The 21,940-nt window shown below is 43.8% G+C and overlaps 1 pseudogene; it reads left to right on the plus strand.

Annotated features, from left to right (window-relative positions):
• The window catches only part of LOC137095579 (claspin-like), a 138,548-nt pseudogene that overhangs the window by 7,229 nt on the left and 109,379 nt on the right, over positions 1-21,940 (plus strand).

Below are 21,940 nucleotides of genomic sequence, written 5' to 3' on the forward strand. Positions count from 1 at the left end.
CAACTCCGATCACGCACCCATAGAGTTGCACATTCAAAACCAAAAACAAGAAAAGACCTCATTCAGATGGCGACTGGATGACAAACTACTCTCAACACCAACAGAACTGGAAAAGAATAAAGGTTTACTAAATGAATATTTCAGTTTAAATACGGAAAAAGATACCCACACCAAAATCATATGGGATGCCCACAAAGCATTTATAAGAGGCCATTTAATAGAACAAGCCGCGAGGATAAAAAAGGCCAGGAACAGGGAACGCGAAAAATTAGAAAAAGAACTTATCAGACTTGAAGGAAAGCTCAAAGCAAATCCAAGAGATTCCAAAATAAATCACCAATTGAACATACTAAGAAAAAACATAGACACACTTCTACTGGATGAGATGGAGAAGAAATTGAAATATACCAAACAACATTACTTCGAAAATGCAAATAAAATAGGACGAGCACTCGCTAGGAAAGTTGCAGCCAAAAAACAGAGTAGACAAATAACTAAGATAATGGAAGGGGAAAAACCCTTGTACAAAACAAGCGAAATCATAAGCCAATTTACGAAATTTTACAATAACCTATACAGAGAAGAGAATATCCCCAAAGAAAAAATAATGCAATACTTAGCAAAACAATCTATTCAAAGAATTACAGACGATCAACGAGAAAAACTGAACAATCCAATAACTTTAGAAGAAATCTCAACAATAATTAAGAAGTTACCATCTGGCAAAGCCCCAGGCCCGGACGGCCTAACTACAGGATATTACAAAACCTTCCAAGAGATATTAGCCCCACACCTGCAGAAAGTGATGAACAAAGTTATGGAGGAAGGAGACCTGCCCGATACATGGAAACAAGCTACAATCTCACTAATCCACAAGAATCATACAGACAGCACATCAGTAAGGAATTACCGCCCCATCTCACTCCTTAATACAGATTATAAAATATTTACGGCAATATTAGCATCCAGACTAACCAAGATACTAACAGAAAGAATTGATGAAGATCAGGTTGGCTTTCTGCCAGGAAGACAACTGAGCGATAACATAAGAACAGTAATCAACGTTATAGACTACTATGAAAAGAACATCCAAAAAGAAGCTGCTCTTATGTTCCTCGATGCTGAAAAAGCATTTGACCAAGTCAACTGGGACTTCATCATATGCTTACTCAAAGAAATGGACATAGGGTATCAATACCTAAATGCCATCACTTCCATTTATACCTCACAGAAGACAAAATTGGTTATCAATGGACAATATTCCGATAACATAGCAATCCAAAAAGGCACCAGGCAGGGGTGCCCCTTATCCCCCATCCTTTTCATAACAGTCCTAGAAGTACTCCTGCAGAGAATTTCGATCAATAAGGAGCTGAAAGGGCTGAAGGTAAAAAATCAGACATTCAAAACTAGAGCGTTCGCAGATGACCTTGTCTGCTTTATAGAAAATCCAATAGATAATATCAACAAATGGCTGAAAGAAATAAATGATTTTGGGGAAGTCGCGGGCTTCAAAATAAATAAAGATAAAACTCAAATAATAACAAAAAATATGAATAAAAACAATAAAGAAAAATTACAGAACATCTCAGGAATAAAGACTACAACTGAAACTAAGTACCTAGGAATTACTATAGTAGCAAACAACGCCCACTTAACAAAAAACAACTACGAAAGAAAATGGAAGGAAGTGAAGAAGAAAATTAATGCCTGGAACTCGCTAAACCTTTCCCTGCTAGGCAGGATTGCTACAATAAAAATGAACGTCCTACCCGATGTCCTTTTCCTGTTCCAATCTCTGCCAATTTTAAAATCCAAAACCCTCCTCAATAAGTGGCAGAAAGAAATCTCCAAATTCATCTGGAAAAGTAAAAAACAAAGAATAAGCCACAGAAACATGATTGACGACAAGAGACGGGGGGGCTTATCCCTCCCCGATTTACAACTATATTATGAGGCGGCGGCGTTAAGATGGATAAAGGACTGGGCGACTTTAAACAAACGCAAAATCTTATCCCTAGAGGGTTTCGATCTACACCAAGGCTGGCATGGCTACCTATGGAGAGGTAAAGCGGAAAAAGAGAAGTGTTTTAAAAACCACCCAAGTAGGGCTGCACTTCTCAAAGTCTGGGACAAGTACAAAGACAGATTTTACAGAAGAACCCCCTTATGGTTTTCACCGAATGAAGCTCATCACTTGAGAGACCTGCCGAGAGAAAAATGGCTTACCTATGCCCAACTTCTGAAAAAAGACCCTCGCGAAACCAAATTAAAATCCCAGGAAGAACTCAAACAACTTGACGAATCTATTTCCTGGTTCCAATACCAGCAAATACTAGAAAACTATAGAATCGACGTCAAAAGTGGATTCCAGATCCAAGAAACCTTCTGGGATAAAATACTTAAATCCGAGACCAAGCTAATTAAAAGAACCTATCAGCAACTTTTAATATGGGCAACAGAAACAGACCAGGTCAAACACAACATGATCCAATGGTCTAGAGATATAGGTAGACCAATAAATATGACAGAGTGGGAGGAGGTCTGGCACCAAAAAATCAAATACACATACTCAACGGAGATGAAAGAAAACTGGTATAAGCAATTTTATAGATGGTACTACACACCAGACAAGATATCCAAATTCAGCAAGGGGAAAATTACAAATACATGCTGGAAATGTGGGAGACATAAAGGAAGTTATATCCACGTATGGTGGAAATGCAGGAGAATAAAAAACTTCTGGCGAAAAGTGAATAAAATTATACAGACAATACTAGGAGAAAAAATAAAACTAAAGCCGGAAACAATGTTGCTGGGAATTACAGGCCCACTCAAAAACAAAAACTCTGACAAACTTTTCTTCTATTTCACCACGGCAGCCAGAACAGTTATAGCTAAGGTCTGGAAATCTAAAGAAATCCCCTTGGTGGACCATTGGTTGTTAAAAGTATGGGATATAATGAATATGGATATTCTAACCTATAAAATATCTCAAAGTATACCTAAACCACCCAAAACCAATTGGAAAAGTTTTATAGAATACATTAACGGATCAAATAACGAAATTAATATCAGTATAGATTGGTGAAAGCTCTCAAGGGAATGATACTAACCATCCGATGTATGATAGTCACAAAGAACAAAAGGGCAAATTACTGCCCACCATAATAATTACTGTCCAGAATATCCTGGGAAGTATTTTTACTGTCACTAGGGTTATTCAAGGTGGTGGGTAAAGCTATAGTCAGGTCTCACAACCCCCTCCCCTCCCCAGACAACACAACCCTAACGTTCGAGATACCTCAATGTTTCTCCTATTTGGAGTTAATACACGCAAATTGACTCCGAGTTAATATACTCAAATTTACTCCGAATCCTCCTCCCCTACCCCCCATTATGCCCAAACAACATTTCCTACCAACGTTAACGGAGGAGGAAGGGGGGAGTAACCAAATGGGAAAAGGAACAAGCAGAAATTAACTAAACCAGATACTAAGTAAAATTAATTAAGGGGGTAAGATTAGGGGGGGGGGGAAATAAAGAGCACGAACAAATATATATATCCGTGCCAATTTGATGTTATACACGAAAATAATGTCATGTTTGGTATTACTGTGTATGTCATGTTTGTCATGTGCACTTGTATTGTGTGTCATTGTTTTGATGTGGGCACTTGTAATGTGTGTTAACTGTTACCGTTGTATGTTCTTTAATGTTACAAAATCAATAAAACCATTCAGAAAAAAAATATAAATAAATAAATAAATAATAAATAAATAGCATATAAAGTTAAATATCCCTCCCAAATACCACCCACAACATCCTCCAGCAGGCTGTCCCTCATCATGCTTCTGGGGATTAACATTTGAGACCCCATATAATAATAATAATCATCATCATCATCATCATCATCATCATCATCATCATCTTTATACCCCACCACCATCTCCCCAAAGGGGAGGCCAAACCCAAACAATTACAACAAATCAAAATAAAATTCATACAGCAAATAATAACATCAAATTAATATAAACAAAACAAGTTAAAACAAAATCAAACACAGGAAATGAAATAAAATAATAAAAATGTGCACAGCGGGCTGAGCCAAGTTACAAGGGGTAGAATTAAAAAAAATATAAAAACCCTGGATGAGATGGATGAATAGGATAGTGTGCCTGGTGGGGGATTTCAGACAGGACAAGCAATTTCACTAAGGATTAGATAAAGTGCATTGATGGGCATATTGATGTCAGCTGGTCATAGTGTAGGGATTGTATTCATTCTACTGCTTTTACCGCTATTCCTCCTCCTCTGGACCACTCCATGGTGCTGATACCTTAACTGGAATATAAGCCGAAAGGGGCTTTTTCAGCCCCCCAAAAGGGTTGAAAAACTTGGCATATATTCGAGTATATACGGTACATTACAACGCATTCACAGAACCACACATACATAAATATATATACTTATATACACACACAAAACACATATACACAGACTGGGTCACAGCAACGTGTGGCAGGGGACGGCTAGTAATATAATATATTGTATATACATATAATATTGATAATATTATAATGTAATACAATACAATACTGTATAATACTACTAATAATAATACAAGATAATAATTGTATATTATATATTGCATGTAATATTGTAGTATAGTGGTATAGTACAATATAGTAATATATAATAATAGTGTGCTATGCTAATATATTGCATGTACATATACTATTGCTCATATAATGTAATACAATATAATAATTATATATTATATGTTACATGTAGTATTACTAATTATCTTGCATTATAGTAGTATAGGACAATATAGTAATATATAATAATAATATTATGCTATGCAAATAATATAATATATTGTATGTACATATAATATTGATCACAATATTATAATGTAATACAATATAATACTAATAAAATAATATAATAACATAATAATTATATATTATATAGTACATGTAATATTACTAATAATATTGCATTATAGTTGTTGTTTATTTGTTCAGTTGCTTCCGACTCTTCGTGAACTCATAGACCAGCCCATGTCAGAGCTCACGGTTGGCTATGGCTAAACTCAGTTCCTTCAAAGTCAAGCCAGTCACTTCAAGGATACCATTCATCCATCTTGCCCTTGGTCGTAAACAATAAAAAAAACTACTTACCTACCTACCTACCTGCATCATTTATCTGTAGTTGTCTGGGCTGTTGTATCATAATTATTTTTAATGAACTAAATATAAGATAGGAGTTTAATTAGTCTTCTAAGGCAAGGATGAGCAAAATAGGGGCTGCTTGTGGCTATTGTCTTGGGCTCCAAAATCCAGAATGACAGAAGGGCATTTCCACCTATTTTTACCAATATATTATTATTATTCTTTATTATTATTAAACTTTTTGTACCCTGCTAGCATCTCCCAAAGGACTCGATGCGGCTTACAAAGGCCAAGGCCTCAATACACAAAATAACAATACACATAAAGCAAATTAAACAATTAAAGCAATATTAAAACAACAAAACAACAAGCAATAAACAGTACATCAAACACAATGAAACTGAGCCGGGCCAGAGTAGAGGGTACAGGGTTAAAAAGTGCTGATGTGACAGGTGATAAGTAAGGATTATAGGGCAAGTGCAATGTGCAGTGTGCGGCAATCTTAATTCTAATAAAGTGCTTCTGGGACTTGGTATTGGAGATTTCCTATTCGGGGAAGGCACATCGGAACAGCCAAGTCTTCAAGTTCTTTCTGAAGACTGTCTAAGATCTTTGGGGAGGGTTTTCCAGAGTCAGGAGGGGCCACCACGGAAAAGGCCCTGTCTCGTATCCCCACCAAACGCGCTTGCGACGCAGGCGGGATCACGAGCAGGGCCTCTACAGATGAACGGAGTGAACGTGTGGGTTCATAGAGGGAGATGCGGTCACGCAGGTAGGCTGGTCCCAAACCGTTCAGGGCTTTGTAGGTAAGCACCTGCACCTTAAATTGGGCTCAGAAGATAAATGGCAGCCAGTGGAGCTCCTTGAACAGGAGGGTTGACCTCTCTCTGTACGGAGCGCCAGTTAACATCCTAGCTACTGCTCGTTGGACCAGTTGGAATTTCTGAGCCGTTTTCAAGGGCAGCCCCACGTAGAGCACATTACAGTAATCCAACCTAGAGGTGACCAAGGCATGGACCACCCCGGCCAGATCAGCCTTCGCGAGGTACGGTCGCAGTTGGCGCACGAGTCTTAATTGTGCGAAAGCCCTCTCAGACACCTCTGATGCCTGAGCCTCAAGTGTAAGCGATGAATCCAAGAGGACTCCCAGACTGCGGACCTGTGGTTTCAGGGGGAGTGTAGCCCCGTCCAACACAGGTTGCCACCCTATACACCGGTCAGGTTTACGATCGACCAGGAGGACCTCTGTCTTGTCGCGATTGATCTTCAGCTTGTTCCTCCTCATCCAGATAGACACAGCGGCCAGGCACTCGTCCAGCACCCGAGAAGCCTCCTTGGATTTGGGTGGAAATGAGTAGTAGAGTTGTGTGTCATCTGCATAGAGATGGCACCTAACTCCAAAACTCCGGATGACCTCTCCCAGCGGTTTCATGTAGATGTTAAAAAGCATGGGAGACAGAATGGAGCCTTGTGGGACCCCACAGATCAAAGGCCAGGAGTCTGAGCAGGCGTCTCCTAGCTTCACCATCTGGGATCGACCCTCCAGGAAGGATCAGAGCCATGACAAAACTGTGCCCCCGAGACCCATCCCAGAGAGACAACCCAGAAGGATACCATGATAGATGTTATTGAAAGCCTCTGAGATGTCCAAGAGAACCAGCAGAGTCACACTCCCCCTGTCCAGCTCTCTACGGAGGTCACAGTCTGAAACCAGACTTTGACTGATCTAGGTTGTTGATGTCATCTAAAAAGCCCTGGAGCTGGGAGGCGACCACCCGCTCCAGCACCTTACCCAAAAAAGGGAGGTTGGAGATTGATCTGTAATTGTTCAGCACCGTGGAGTCAAGGGAAGCCTTCTTGAGGAGTGGCCAAACCACAGCCTGTTTCAAATTAGATGGAAAAATACCTTGCTCCAACGATGCATTAATGATCAACATAAACCAATCAACCAGCCCCTCCTTGGCCGATTTAATTAGCCAAGACGGGCAAGGGTCTAGAGTCGAAGTGATCGCCTTCACAGCTCCAAGAACCTCATCCACGGTCTCAGGAAGAACAAGCCTAAAAAAATCCCACAAAATTGGACAAGCAGATGCCTCAATCACCTCATCTGGTACTGTGATGAAATTGGAGTCGAGCTCGAGACCTATCTGAGCAACTTTGCCTGCAAAATGGTGTGTGAACTTGCAACACCGAGTTGCTGGGTCGTCAAGGGTCTCCTCCACCACAGGTGGATGAAGGAGTTCCCCGACAACCCGAAACAGCTCCGATGATCTATTTGCTGCAGACGCTATACGGGTGGTCGTGAAAGATCCCCTGCCCACCTGAATAGCCACGGAATATGCCTTAAGAGAGGTTTTAGCCCATGCTTGGTCAGACACGTCCCGGGATTTCTTCCAGATGCACTCTAGCCCCCTTCTCGTGTGCTTCATCACAGCCAGCTCCCCAGTGAACCAGAGAGACGGCCTGTCACGATGCAATGTGATGGGGCGTTCGGGAGCAATCGTGTCTATCACCCTGGACGTCTCCCTGTTGTAGAGATCAACCAAGGCGTCGACAGAATCGCCAGGCTCCATGGCAGGAAGAACCCCAAGATTCCTCAGGAGTCCATCCGGATCCATCAGTCTCCTGGGGTGGACCATCTTAATCTGTCCTCCACCCCTGCAAAGGTTGAGGGTCACAGAAAGTCTAAAACTGATCAGATAGTGATCAGACTACGACACCGGAAGGATGTTTTGTTCTTCCACTCTGATCGTTCCACTGTCCGCCACAAAAACTAGGTCGAGTGTATGTCCAACCTGATGGGTGGGTCCAGATATAATTTGTGACAGTCCTATGGTTGTCATGGCGGCCATAAAATCCTGAGCTGCACCACTCAGCATGGATGTTAAAGTCTCCCAGCACCACCAGGTGCTGGGAGGCCAGGGCCGAATTGGAGACCACCTCTGCAAGCTCAGACAAGGAAACTGCTGGGTCGCAGGGTGGGTGGTACACCAGCAGAAACTCCACACTGTCACGGTTCCCCACCTTCAGATGGACACACTCAAACCCAGGTGCTTGCGGAACAGCGCATCTGATAACGGCAATGGATTGCGAAAGACAACTGCAACCATTCCTCCCCCCCCCCCCCCGGTCTGGCCTGCTGATGCACTCTGAAACCCGGTGGACACAGCTGAGTGAGATTTACTCCCCCCAGCTCATCCAGCCAGGTCTCAGTAATGCAAGCCAGATCCGCCCTCTCATCCAGGATCAGGTCCTGAAGGGCAGCGGTCTTACCATTGACAGATCTGGCATTGATCAGCAGGACCTTAAGACCAAGGGGACTGCCATGGGGCCTACCACTTCCTACCTTTTCCAGGGTCGCAAGAACTCTATTGTGCTTCTCCCTGGGGCCTTGGTGACCAGCCCATCTCCTCCCCCACACAACCTGAATGGTGCCCCCCCCCCGGTTCCCCCTCCCCTCCTACATGGTTAGGATCTGTGGCTAGTCAGCTCTCAGAAGAAGTCAGGCTGGAGTATAGTCTTCCTTGGGTTTCAGGTAGGGATGCTTCCGATGTTAAAGTAGACAGCGAGCCAGCGAGGGATCCTTTGGGAAATGGCATAAAATAATGAGGAATCAAATGCCTAGATGACTAGAAATGACTACTGAGCACAGATCTGTTTTGTCCATAAGCAGGACTCACTTTTTATTTTGCATTGTGTGAGCTTTTTATTTTGTCAGGGTATTGAGTATCTCCTTTGTGAAGCCGAGGAGGAAAACGAGGAGGAGGAAGAGAAAGAACAAGATGGGGGCAAAGAAACAGACAAAGAGACAAAGAGTCCATTGACGGGGAAGCAGTGGTCAAGCCTGTTCAGTGCAGGGCTGTTCCAAAGCCTCCTTCCAGCATTGTTGCTGTTTAAGGACAACTCCTCAAAAACAGGATTGGTTGGATCACAGACATACATCTGTTGGATGTACACCTAAAACACAGATTTCCAGAAGATGCCTGTTGCCTTAGTACCAACAGCATCTTAACAATAGTTGAGTTCACTTCCGTTCATTCACATTAATTTCTTTGCATACCGGTTGCAGTCAGCCCTCCTGCATATTTGTGGGTTTAACCTATGGATTTGATTAATATAGTTTCTTAGAAATTTATAGTGCAAATCTGTAGGAAGTTGGTTACAGAGTCACACTGGAGGACATAGAGGTTCCGAAACAGGTGTTGTCTAAACCTAGTGGGTATTTTTATTTGTGGTTTTTTACTTTCACAGGAAATGTGGATATAGAGTTTTTGGGAAAATGGCATTCATAACCTTTTTGAAAAGAAAAAAAAAAGATGCCATATCCTTTTGGCACATGTGAATCTCCATGAACATCTGGAGACCACTTATTGAAAACAACTAGTCAAGAAAAGGTATGATCTTGTTAGAAGTCAACCCTTTGAAAAAGTGATGTTCACAAGCATTCATGTAATGGCAAATAGGTAACTTAGCTGTTAACCTGATAAACCATGTCTTTGAACTGCCAGGGACAAAGACATGCCACTGCACAAAAAAATATACTTCGCTAGTAGAGTTTCTTTGCTTCTATACTTCGCTAGTAAATGTTTCTTTGAAGTTGAAGTTGCAGTTGCAGTTGCCCAAAACATATACTCTTCCTTGAAACCTCTTAGTTTAAAAATATGTGCTCAGAGACAAAAACAACATTTTCTTTAAAAAGGTAACATAACATGTTTACTTATAAACATCTTATATTAATTCACCATACAGGCACATTTCTTATCAAAGTTCAGTTATAAATAGGATGTAGTTTCTTTCTGTTGAGAACACAGGGCATCATTCTTAATAGTCCATAGTCCAAAGTCTTTAAGTATACATCTTATGAAAGTCCAAACTGTATAACTGTACTCACTACTTCTCAAAGCAAACATATTGTAAACTGTTCCTGTATAAGTCCAAATGCAAACTGCCTCCATTGAAGTTCAAAAGCATACTGCATCCACTTCCACTGAGGTCTAAAACGAATTGTTAACATTGAAGTCCAAAAACATACTGATAGCAAAATGGGAGAACTGAGTGAATGTGCTCAATACAATTGCATGTCTTTACCCCCCCCCCTCCCCACACACACACATACACCAAAGAGGTCAGTCAAACTGGCAAATCAATACATACATACAATACAGGTTAGCAAATATCTTCATTAACAAACAAATAGTGAAGGCTGGAAAGGTTGCTATTTCTAACATGGAGGACCAAATTGATTACTGTATATACTCGAGTATAAGCCTACTTTTTCAGCCCCTTTCTAGGCTGAAAAAACTCCCCTCTGCTTATATTCAAGTTAAAGTTATTTATTATTTTACTGTTTTTAGTATTACTTTTATTACTTTTATTATTTTACTCTATTATTGGTATTATTACATTTCCATTATTTTACTCTATTATTTTATTACATTTATTTTATTCTATTATGGTTACATGTATTATTTTACTCTATTATTGTTATTATTACATGTATTATTACTGTTATTACATTTCCATTATTTTACTCTATTATTATTTTTAATACATTTATTATTTTACTATTTTATTATTGGAAGAATACATAAGCACATTTACATTGAAGAAAGTTAGAATAATGATTTAATCAGAGTTTGACAGTTTTATCTTAAATTACAGTTTTATGTAAACCTTGAAAAACATTTGATCTCTTGTTGCCTCAATTAATGAAATTTTATTAACATCTATTTTTATTTTGAAATTTATCAGTGGCTGCTGCATTTTCCACCTTTGGCTTATACTCGAGTCAATAAGTTTTCCCAGTTTTTTGTGGTAAAATTAGGTGCCTCAGCTTATATTTGGGTTGGCGTATACTTGATTATATACGGTATCTTATATTTGCTTTTAATTACTTCTTACAGATGTTCTCTTCCGGGTGGAAATACTGAGATGGAAAGAAGCTGTGGGCAAACGAGCTGAGAAACTGGGTAAAACACTTGCAGTCTTCTGCAGCTGTCATCTGCTTTAAGTAGTTGCACTTTTTTATTAAAAGAAACTCTAGAAATATTTTGCACAACTCCTTTGTTATGTTACCAAAACTTGAGAGACGTGATATAGTCACTAGCGGAATTTTTGGATTTGTCAGGGAGGAAATCTCAGTATAAAGTCCCTACAAGTTAAATGGATTTTGTCAGATTCTTGTCTCACTGCTTAAACATCCTTACTTGTGAACCTTGGAAACTCTTCTTTTGGGCTTGAAATTAATATGAAAGTAATGCTTTCAGTCTCTTTAAGAAAGAAAAATATAATAAAGGAATAATAATAATAATAATAATAATAATAATAATAATAATAAATTTGAATGGCATTAGAGTGCTCAGAATAGAGTTTTTTTGTGAGCTAAGTAAGTGCAGTTTCTGGGAACAGTCTCAACACATTGAAACGACCCATGCTTTGTAACATCAGTCTTGGAAGCAACTGCAAACTTATTTATCATGTGTTGCCTTCTTATTCTTAAGCTAAAATCAGTTTATTCAATGCTCCCCTTCCCTTAGAAGATGAAGATTCATTTTTGATGCCCATTTTGACAAAGGAGAACAGCCACAACAGCAGCTTTGAGCTCATTGGTTCCATGATCCCCTCCTACCAGCCGTGGAACAAGCAAGTGGCGTGTGATAGCAACTTCCTGCCTGCCATTGGAGCTGTGCACTCGCCTTTGCCTGGTTTTTCAAGACAAGCTTCATCAGCACTGCCTCCAAGATGCTCTCTGTTGGAATTCAACCCCACACTGCCCAAGTCCCAAGTCTGCAATGAGGAATAGTTTGGTTAGCTTAGTATAGACTGAGAGTTTCCCTTCCACCTTGTCTCCTGAATGACAGTTGGGAATGTATCTATTTCTTCTCTGTTCTCATTCTGATTGGTTGTTTAAAATGGATGCTTTTCTACTGCAAGACTTTTTGAATCTGACTTCTGCCTTCTTACACTTTAGCACAGAGAGTATGTGCTGTACATTTTGAGATCTCTCTCTTTTGTGTCTGGAGAGATGGATTGGAGTTTTTCCCTCTCTTTGAAACTTTAGAGGAGATGGGTGTTAGAGTAGCTCAGACCCAGTTCTTGATAATTAATAATTGCAATTATTTCTTATTATTGTAAATAAACCTTTTGTGATTTTTAAGATTGGACTCTCCATGTTTGTCTCCTAGGCTCTGAATTCTTTACAGCCACATCACATGGCACTACACACTCTGCTCGCTAATGAGCTAATGCTCAGCTTTTATAGTCTGATTTTTTTGGATGCTTTGCTTTATTATTTTGGGTAGTTTCCCCTAACACTCCCTTAGGTCTGTGGCAACTCAGCCCAAACACTCTTTTCAGCCCTCCCCCAAACCCATTACCAATTTTTTTCTCATGAGAAATATTTCCAGCGATCCAAGTATCGTCTCTGCCACTGGTGCCTCCTTCTGACATCAAACTATCCATGGAGGATTTATGGTGTTTTCCCGAACTTCACAAATCCGATCCTGACACAGAGACTGAAAGGCCATCTGTCGAGAGGGCTTAGATTGTGTATTCCCCTCATTGGTTGTTGGTTTGATGGTTCCTTTTATAGTTTTTATAATGTTATTTTTATTTCGTTCCATGCTGTTGTTTGCGTATCTTAATGTGTTATATTTTTAATTATGTTGTTTGGGCCTGGTCCCCGTGTAAACTGCCTCGAGTCCCTTCAGGGAGATAGAGGCGGGGTATAAAAATAAAGTTATTATATTATTATTCCTGTGTAGCAGAAGGGGATTGAACTGGATGGCCCTTGTAGTCTCTTCCAACTGTATGGTTCTATAATGTTCTGCTCTGCTCTTCTCTTCCTCCTAATCTAAATTCTGGTCTCTCTTTGGTAAGCCTTTTTTGAGGAACTAACTGTCTCAGTTCAGGGAAGGTGTCTGTGCCCTCTCTCCCAATAGAGGACTCACAGGATCTCTACAATGGTACACCAGAAGAGAAAAGCCCAGTTCCAGCAGCTGGGAGGTTCCAGTTTCAGTTCTCCCTAGAAGATGACACTCAGAGCCAACTGCTTGATATGGATGGGTAAGTCGATGGGAAAAAACTGGCTTTCTTAGGTAGCAGTTTCAAAAGGTAATTAAGGTGGCTGTTGCACTCCAGGACAGGAAAAGCCCTTTGACTTTAAACACCAGACCGTTGCATAGTGAAACAATCCTTTTATTGAAGATAATTAAAAAGCAGGAAAGTAAAAAAGCACATTTAAGAAATAGGTACCGTATATTCCGGGGTACAAGACGACTTTCTAAGCCAGGAAAATCATCTCAGAAGTGGAGAGTCGTCTTGTACCCCGGCATAAATTTTGTTGGATCATTTTTCCCTCGTGTCCCTTGCCCTTGGTGTCCCTGCATGGTGGAGCCTGAGGAGGAGGGAGGGCGGAGGGAGAGAGGGGGCAAGGAGGAGCAGTGGCAGGCTTCGCTACCAAGCTGGCAGCATGGTAGCCTACTGGCTGTCGTCATCCTCGCCGGCATTCAGTTGGCTCCGCCTCCGCCCTCTGATCCCAGAACAGGAGCCAAAGCTAGAGGGGTGGGGCCTCTGGCTACTTTGGCTCCAACCCCCGCAGAGGGTCCCACCCCCGATCCCCCCCCCCCCCGTGGAGGCTTCAACTCCTACTGCTTTACCAGGCCGGCGGGGGGTGTTTGCGTGCTGTGCTGTCCCCTCCACCACTGGTCTGCTGCTCGCTCCGCCTCTGGTCTCAAAGCCAGAGCAACTGCCATGGGAACCAAACCCAGAGTGGGGAGGCAGTGGAAGAAGAGGACCCCGCCCCTCGCGGCCCCACCCCACGCTTCAGTTTTGGTTTCCTCGGCAATTGCTCTGAACTTGAGGCCAGAGGCAGAGCTAGCAGCAGACCAGTGGGACAGTACAGCATGCAAACACTCCCTCCGGCCTGGTAAAGCAGCAGGAGTTGAAGCCGGAGCGGGGGGGGGGGGGGCTCAACTGGGGGCAGGGCCCTCCACGGGGCGGGGCGGAGCAGCCAGAGGCCCCGCCCCTCCAGTTTTGACTCCCTCCTGCAGCAGCTGCTCTGAGATGGGGGCGGGGGCGGAGCCAACTGAATGCCGGCGAGGGTGAAGACAGCCCAGTAGGCTACCATGCTGCCAGATTGGTAGCAAAGGCTGCCGCTCCTCCTCCTCGCCCACTCCCTCTATGCGCCCTCCATATGACTTCTTCCCACATATTTATACATGGCTCTCGTCATGTCTCCTCTCAGCCTTCTCTTCTTTAGGCTAAACATGCCCAGCTCTTTAAGCCGCTCCTCATAGGGCTTGTTCTCCAGACCCTTGATCTGCCCTCTCCTCCCTATGACTTCCTCTCACATATTTATACATGGCTCTCACCATGTCTCCTCTCAGCCTTCTCTTCTTCAGACTAAACATACCCAGCTCTTTAAGCCGCTCCTCATAGGGCTTGTTCTCCAGACCCTTGATCTGCTCTCTCCTCCCTATGACTTCCTTTCACATATTTATACATGGCTCTCATCATGTCTCCTCTCAGCCTTCTCTTCTTCAGACTAAACATACCCAGCTCTTTAAGCCACTCCTCATAGGGCTTGTTCTCAAGACCCTTGATCTGCTCTCTCCTCCCTATGACTTCCTCTCACATATTTATACATGGCTCTCACCATGTCTCCTCTCAGCCTCCTCTTCTTCAGACTAAACATACCCAGCTCTTTAAGCCACTCCTCATAGGGCTTGTTCTCCAGACCCTTGATCTGCTCTCTCCTCCCTATGACTTCTCACATATTTATACATGGCTCTCATCATGTCTCCTCTCAGCCTTCTCTTCTTCAGACTAAACATACCCAGCTCTTTAAGCCGCTCCTCATAGGCTTGTTCTCCAGACCCTTGATCTGCTCTCTCCTCCCTATGACTTCCTCTCACATATTTATACATGGCTCTCATCATGTCTCCTCTCAGCCTTCTCTTCTTCAGACTAAACATACCCAGCTCTTTAAGCCGCTCCTCATAGGGCTTGTTCTCCAGACCCTTGATCTGCTCTCTCCTCCCTATGACTTCCTCTCACATATTTATGCATGGCTCTCATCATGTCTCCTCTCAGCCTTCTCTTCTTCAGACTAAACATACCCAGCTCTTTAAGCCGCTCCTCATAGGGCTTGTTCTCCAGACCCTTGATCTGCTTTCTCCTCCCTATGACTTCCTCTCACATATTTATGCATGGCTCTCATCATGTCTCCTCTCAGCCTTCTCTTCTTCAGACTAAACATACCCAGCTATTTAAGCCGCTCCTCATAGGGCTTGTTCTCCAGACCCTTGATCTGCTCTCTCCTCCCTATGACTTCCTCTCACATATTTATACATGGCTCTCATCATGTCTCCTCTCAGCCTTCTCTTCTTCAGACTAAACATACCCAGCTATTTAAGCCGCTCCTCATAGGGCTTGTTCTCCAGACCCTTGATCTGCTCTCTCCTCCCTATGACTTCCTCTCACATATTTATACATAGCTTTCATCATGTCTCCTCTCAGCCTTCTCTTCTTCAGACTAAACATACCCAGCTCTTTAAGCCACTCCTTATAGGGCTTGTTCTCCAGACTCTTGATCATTTTAGTAACCCTCTTCCTCTGGACACATTCCAGCTTGTCAACATCTCCCTTCAGTTGTGGTGCCCAGAATTGGACACAATGTAATTCCAGGTTTGGTCTAACCAAGGCAGAATAGTGCATGGGGAGCATGACTTCCCTGGATCTAGACGCTATGCTCCTATTGGTGCAGGCCAAAATCCTATTGGGTTTTTTTTGGGGGGGGGGGGGTTTGCCACCGCATGACATTCTTGGCTCATGTTTAACTTGTTGTCCACAAGGACCCCAAGATCTTTTTCACACATACCGCTCTCGAGCCACGCGTCCCCCAACCTGTATCTTTGCATTTCATTTTTGACAGAAGTTAAACTGGAAAGCTCTTATTGACCCAGGGTCCCCGTTCCTCTTTTCTGATCTCTTTTCCCCTTCTAACAATTAAACATCACCTGGCTGTGTTCTTGAGAAACTCTAAAACAATTCAACCTGTCACTGTGATTTAAGGATGAAGACATGTCAAGATGTGACCAAGTAAACATGTGCCATGCCAAATGCTACATTTCTGAAGGATGAGGGTCCAATCTGCCCCTCTCTTCTGATAGGACGTCCTGATTTATAAAGATTAGATAAAAATTCTACAAATGCTTTGCCTTCACCTCAGTACTCATCGTACAAAGCCCAACTTCTATTTGCATGCAAGCTTCTATGCCAACATAAATGTAATCTGAACCATTTAAAGCCTGCTTTCATACTTGCCAGCATGATGTAAAGGACCCAGAGTGTAAATGAAATTCAAGGGAGGAAGAGCAACTATGTAAGGTACAATGTCCCTCTCATAGGAACCTGCATGTCATAAGCATTTGAATTAAAATTACCATATTGAATTCAAATCTGATTTTTAAAAATTCAAATCTGATTTTTAAATTTTTTTTAAAAAAATTTATTTGGTGTGTATTGGAAGAGGGGTGGTCTTACACGGCGAGTATATCCCAAACTCTATATTTTAACTGGAAAAGTTGGGGGTCATCTTATACGCCCAGTCGTCTTATATGCCAGAATATACGGTAGGAAGATACGCAGGAACAAATTAGTCCAGGGTAATAGTCCAGCAAAGTCCATAAAAACAAAGACAAAACTTCCCAAACAAAATGCAAGAAATCAGGAAACATGAATCCAAGATATGAATATAAAAGCATAAATTCCAAGAATCAAAACCATGAAACAAAGGCACTTAAAACATGAATTTTCCAAGCAAAACATTCATGAAACAAGGAGATCTTGACTTGATTCCAAACGATGCTTCATCTGACTACATATCCTGAACTTCAGACATTTATCTTCTAGTTAGCTATGCCTCTAGTGCTCAGAAATTTATTTTGTTTTAGCTGAGACTATCTTATCTTTTTCTCTCGGAGCCTAGCAGAACGCCGAAACGACTGTTTAGCTTTCCCGTTTTGAATGATCTCTTCCCGTCTATCTATTTGCTCATTAATTTCTGCGTCTGGGCCAGGTGCCGAGCTGTTTTCATGTTCCCTATCATAAGAACACTCTGGTAACAACTCACACCATCATCCCCACATCCCTCAGGGACATTCTCATGGGAAACTACACTTTGAACAGGGATCTCCTGCTCATTCTCTGCATCAATATCATTGACCAAACCACTGCCATCTTGAAACTCATTGACATCACTCCCCACATCCAAAGCACCCTGATCCTGAAACACAATCACAGACTGAGCTCCAACAGTGGCAATCATGAGTGTCCCAGGATACATAGCTATCTTTAAGCACCTTTGAGACTAACTGAAGCAAAGGCAAGAATCAATCAGGGCCAGCTAACACCTCCCATCAAAGGTCTCCCCGGGCAGCACTCAGTCAAGTTTTGAAGTTGCAAGGCCATTAAATGCTAATTAAGGTGGCCAGTTACAACATTACACTTGCCTTAAGCAGACATTCCACAGATATATAAAGGTCACTTGTCCTAGTTTCCAACAAACCTCACAACCTCTGAGAATGCCTGCCACAGGTGTCATGAGAGAATGCTTCCGGAACATGCCCAGACAGTCCGGAAAACTCACAGCAACCCAGTGAAGGAAAGAAGTTGTAGTATAAGTGTAAGTTCACAGCAGCCGCTCCCAGAAAAGACACAGGACGCCAATCCGTAATCAATCAGGAAACCTTTACTACTGGATACACATACACAATGAAAGCCAGGATTGGCATACAGACGCAAGGCAACCCTTATATACCCTCCCCCACATTCGAATCCCCTCTTCCCGCCGACTGAGGATCCCGCTCAATATTCCCCGCCAAACCACCAACTGCCCTTCCCAAGGCCACCAGCTGCAAATCCTTATCGGTTCTCCATGTCAGGAGTCTGGTTTTTTGCGCCACTATCCAAGGCCAGGAAACCGAGTCCTGACATAACGTCCCCCTCCTCCTCCTCTTCTTCCTGGAAGGGAAACATACATCACCATCATGTCCCTTCTTTGTCTAGCGGACCTTGGTATTTCTTTAACAGGCTACAATGGAACGTTGGGTGTACCTTCCCCAAAACCTTTGGCAGTTTCAATGTATATGTCACATCATTTATCTTGTCAGAAATCCTGAAAGGACCAATGTATTTAGGAGACAATTTCCGAGAGGGGGTATTTAGCTTGAGGTTTTTGGTGCTCAGCCACACTAATTCCCCTTCTTCCAATCTATCTCCCTCCCTCCTTTTCCGGTCCGCAAACAATTTATACCTTCGTTGGGCTTCTCGGAGTGATTTCGCCACTTCCTCCCAATTTGCTTTCACCTTGTCTGGCCACCCTTCCTTTCCCCACAGCTCTTCCCCCCAACTCGGCAGCTTTGGTAAAGGGGTTACTTCCATGCCGTATACTATCTCAAAGGGGGATTTCCCTGTGGACACGTGACAGGCTCCATTGTATGCGATTTCTGCAAACGGAAGTAAGTCGGCCCAATCGGTTTGGCACTGGTTTGTGTATGTCCTTAGAAACAGTCCCAAAGTCTGTTGTGTGCGCTCAACCCCCCCATTGGTCATGGGATGGAACGCTGAACTCAGGGTCCTTTCCACTCCCATCAACTGCATGAACCCTTCCCAGAATCGGGCCGTGAATTGCACCCCTCGATCACTGATCACCTGGTCCGGGCAGCCATGCAACCAGTAGATATGTTTGATAAACAGCTCAGCCAGTTTTTCTGCAGATGGCAATTTAGGCAGCACTATGAAATGTGCCTGTTTTGAGAACAAATCCATCACTGTCCATATGTAGCGTTGACCTCGGCTATTTGGGAGTTCGCCCACAAAGTCCATAGCAATTACCCTCCAAGGTTTTGATGGCTCTGCCACCTTTTGTAATAACCCCGTTGGCTTTTGTGTGGTTGCCTTACTTAGTGCACACGCATTACATCGGGATACATACAATTTGGTGTCACCCCTCATCCCGGGCCACCAACACTGATGTGCCAACATTTTTAGGGTTTTTGTTACTCCCCAATGTCCTGCTCCCTTGTTGTCATGGCATCTGACCATCATTTTTTCCCTTAAGTTGCCTGGGATGTATAACTTCCTGTGCACAAACCCCAATCCGTCCTTCCATTCCACCTTTTCCTTGTTTCTCTCCAGCCACTCATCCTCCTTGCATGCTTGCCTTAACTCCTCCTCCCAGCCCCCGTCCTTGCTCTCAACCCCCACCAGCTTCCGACTGCGCTCCGTTTGTGCTCGGGTTTGCACCGCCATGCCCCACTGTTGTTCCGAAAATATGCTCCCCTTTGGGCCTTGCCCCCTCCCTTCATTCTCCGGCATTCTTGACAACGCATCCGCGACCACATTTTGCTTCCCTTTTTGAAATCTTAGCTTAAAATCAAATCTGCTGAAGAACTGCCCCCATCTTATTTGTTTCGCCGACAACCTCCTGGGCGAAGTGATGTATTGTAGATTTCTATGGTCGGTCCATACCTCAAAGGGTATGCCGCTTCCCTCTAGCAAGTGTCTCCATGTTTCCAGGGCCCTCAAGATTGACAGAGCTTCCTTTTCCCACACTGGCCAGTTCCGTTCCGTTTCACTGAACTTTTTTGAGATGAACCCGCAGGGTTTCAACCTCCCTTCCCTATCTCTTTGCATCAAAGCTGCCCCGTAAGCCCAGTCTGACGCGTCGCAGTGGATCACGAACGGCTTACTTAGATCAGGGTGGATTAGGACCGGCTCCCCTGTGAACCTGCGTTTTAGTTCCTCAAAAGCCTTCTGGCACTCTGGTGACCAATTTAACTTTGCTCCCGGGGATCGTACCTTTACCGTTTCCCCCTTTCCCTTCGTCTTCAGCAGTTCAGTTAAGGGCAGAGTCACCTGGGCAAAGTCCTCTATGAAACCCCGATAGAAATTTGCAAACCCAAGGAACGATTGCAACTGTTTGCGCGTTTGGGGAGGGCTCCACCCCCTGACATCCTCCACCTTTGCCGGATCCATTGCTATCCCTCCCTTGGAGATTCGGTACCCCAGGAAATCTATCTGCTCCCTATTGAACTCACATTTTGGCAGCTTTGCAAACAATTTTGCCTCCCTCAATTTCTGGAGCACCTCCCTCACCAATCTAACATGAGAGCGTCTATCCCGGGTAAACACAATTACATCGTCCACAAAGCAATACACCCCACGATACAGTAATGGGTGTAACACCTCATTAATCATTTGCATAAATGCTGATCCAGAGCCATTAAGTACAAAAAGGACAGACGGAATATTCAAAATGGCCGAGCGCACAGGTGAACGCCGTTTTCCACCTGTCCTCGGGCCTTATGCGCAGCTTATGATAAGCCTCGATCAAGTCAATTTTCGTGAACACCCTTGCTTCTGACAGTCTTGATAGCAAGTCCTTAGTTAGTGGCATGGGGTAGTTGTTGGTGGTGCTCACTGCGTTCAGCCCCCTATAGTCCACACACAGCCTCAATGAGCCGTCCTTTTCGTGCCTAAACAGCACTGGGGCCCCCAAGGGTGATTCGGATGGCCTTATAAACCCTCGGGCCAAGTTTTTGTCAATATATTTCCTCAGTTCCTCCATCTCCTTGACCGACATGGGGTATAATCTACTCCTGGGCAACTTAGCGTCCTCATTGAGTTCAATCTTTACCTCGACCCTCCTAGGAGGGGGAAGCTGATCCGCTTCCTTTTCGTCAAATACATCCTCAAAGTCTCTATACTCAGGGGGAATTTCCTGCACTCCGCCTGCCGTGCCTTCTTCCCCCTTGCAACACTCCCCCCCTTCTTCGCTCTGGAAGGCTATGCTGCCTTCCCTCCAATTGATCTGTGGGTTAGCTTCCTTTAACCATGGCATCCCCAGTATTACATTGTAAGTAGCCATAGGGGATACTACGAAGGTTATGCTGCCTTCCCAGCTCCCCACTTTACATCTCACCTCTCTCACTTCAAATCGCGCCGGGGCTCCAGCCGCCACTGAGCCATCCAGCTGCGAGAATGCTATGGGGCTTTGCAAGGGGGTTTTCTCACATTTCAGTTCATTTGCTAATTCTGGGGTCATAATGTTTCTTGAGCAGCCACAATCCATGAGGGCTTTGCAGCTGGCCCACTTTCCCTCCCCTTCTAGCCTGATCGGGAACACCAGCATTCCTGGGCTGTGACTCACCAGATCTCCCATTGGGGCCCTAGAAGGGGGGCTCTCCTCCGCTCTCTTCCCTGCGGCCGGTTTGAACTTTGGGAAATGGGAATCTCCCCCTTTCCTTTGTCGACATTCGGCGGCCCGATGGCCAAGGCGACCGCATACAAAACAGCCGCCCCTCTGCTCCTTGGACCCTCCGGTTGGGGCTTTCCCGATCGTGCCTCTCTCCGTTCTCCGACTCTCCTCCTTTGCTCTTGTCTGCTGCTGTGCCGCTCCTTGGTGTCGCTTAACCTGGGCCAACGTCGTCTCGACACGGCCAGCCAGCTCGATCCATCCGCCTATCTCCTCCGGATCATCGCGATGAAGTGCCCAGGTTAAGATCTCCTTCCGCAGGCCCTCCTTGAATATCTGTACCTTAGTGGTATTGGACCACTCCGGCACCTTTTCCGCTCTCAATCGGAACTCCTCGACGTATTCGGATACAGAGCGATTGCCTTGTGTTATCGTCTGCAGCCGTTCCCTTGCCCGGACCCTCTCGAGCGGATCCCTGAAGCGTGCCTCCATCGCAGCCAGGAAC

This window comes from Anolis sagrei, chromosome Y, assembly GCF_037176765.1.
Source record: "Anolis sagrei isolate rAnoSag1 chromosome Y, rAnoSag1.mat, whole genome shotgun sequence".
In the NCBI taxonomy this organism is placed as follows: Eukaryota; Metazoa; Chordata; class Lepidosauria; order Squamata; family Dactyloidae; genus Anolis; species Anolis sagrei.